Source organism: Microtus ochrogaster, unplaced genomic scaffold (assembly GCF_000317375.1).
Source record: "Microtus ochrogaster isolate Prairie Vole_2 unplaced genomic scaffold, MicOch1.0 UNK100, whole genome shotgun sequence".
In the NCBI taxonomy this organism is placed as follows: domain Eukaryota; kingdom Metazoa; phylum Chordata; class Mammalia; order Rodentia; family Cricetidae; genus Microtus; species Microtus ochrogaster.
This window is the reverse complement of record NW_004949198.1, coordinates 1,087,260-1,089,013: the sequence shown is the minus strand read 5'-3', so window position 1 is coordinate 1,089,013 and position 1,754 is coordinate 1,087,260. Positions and strand designations below refer to the sequence as shown.

The window sequence follows — 1,754 nt, the reverse complement described above, 5'->3', positions numbered from 1 at the left end:
GGGTAAATTTTCAGAGAAGCCAAAGAGCAGCACACAGTTTTAATGCAGTTCCTTCACCCCTATGTTATATTCGGCCATATTTGATCCATTCTTCACATTGTCTCAGGGTTGTGTGTACTGGAGTGTGGGATTATGAGGATTTAGCTTTTGAATGCATTGATAGTAAATATTCTCTTCAGTGAACAGTTGTTGAAAGTAATGGCATCCTGTACAAGATTCCATTTACAAAATCAGGAATCAACAGACACATTCAGTTACCTCACTTACAGATTCATTCTGTTACTGGTGTGATGATTGACACCCCCAGTTTGGGCTGATATCCTCATCCAATTACCTAGGTATCTTCCTTCTCTCTGATAGTCTCTACTCAGCTTCCCTGACCTTGAAATATGGAAGGATCCATTCAGATGTAGCAAACAGTTGTGTTCTGCTCAATGAGATCTTGCTCAGTCATATGCTCTGTATACAATGCTATGGCCCAGGAGCCCTCTAGCCATTTTAGCTTGTGTACATCTTTAGGATGCTCCACGGTATAATCCTATGAGGATACATATCTCAGGAGTTCCTATCTCTAAGGAATACATGATACTGTTGACTGGTGCTCAGTCTGGATGCTCTAATGTTTCCTCAAAGTTAATATCAGTCACCAGGCAGGAACCCTCCTAAATCTACTAGGCAAATACCTTCAAACTCTCATAATAAGTCTTGTTGCTGTGTACATGGTAGTCCTGAGTATCTTGGGGAGGAACACTGGAGTTGGTGCCATTATCTTAACATGGGAATATTACCAATACCCCAGACATTGTCTTTCTCTATATAAACACTACCTTCGTAGATTCTGCCTCTACAGCCTGGAATGATCCCTCATCAAGTAAAGCAGTTACCAAGATAAGAAGGGATTAGAGCCAGCAATAAAGCCTATTTTTAAGGTCAACTTCAAAGGATGGCTGGGGATTATGTGGGATATATTGTATCTAATCTCAGTGAACCCATAGCAATGTAGCCATAACACGATCCACACACGTATGTGTAAATCTCATTTTTCTTCCTTTTTGAACATTCAGGTGAATCAAGATCAGCCCTACTTCCCTTCCATCAACCAGTTAGTGTCAGAAACTGAACATATTATGTCCTTCCCATGTTTCACAGTCCCTGTTGGATCATTCCATTGTATAATGCCATTGGGGGAAATGTAGGAGAGGAATAGGCCATAGACTCTGTGGATCTAGCTTCACAGGAGAGGAATACAGGAAGAGAAACATTGAGAACCTTGCTCCTGGTTCTTCAAGGCAAGAACTAGAGCTCTGTTTCCAGGTACCTAACCTCTTGATTCTGGAACGCCTACTGTAAGGAAAGGGTAAAACACATCTCTAGGGGGCTGGAGAGATGGCTCAGAGGTTAAGAGCATTGCCTGCTCTTCCAAAGGTCCTGAGTTCAATTCCCAGCACCCACATGGTGGCTCACAACCATCTGTAATGGGGCCTGGTGCCCTCATCTGGTCTGCTAGCATACACACAAACAGAATATTGTATTCATAATAAATAAATATATATTTTAAAAACCACATCTCTAATTACACACAAATGGAAGATTCTTCAAGATGTCATTTGAACAACATCATCATAGACAATCTTTGGCTTAAACCATCTTCATGTGCAAACATCCCACATTCCCCTACCCTGTAAAGGAACAAGTCTTTTTTTTTAAGTTTTTATTTTTTTAGCATATTTATTTTTTTATTTTTATTTTTTTAA

General features: G+C 40.2%; 1 protein-coding gene across 1 annotated transcript in view; it reads left to right on the top strand.

Annotated features, from left to right (window-relative positions):
• LOC101990407 (cystatin 10-like) overlaps positions 1-1,754 on the top strand; it is a 5,172-nt gene that overhangs the window by 1,067 nt on the left and 2,351 nt on the right. The window lies entirely within an intron of this gene.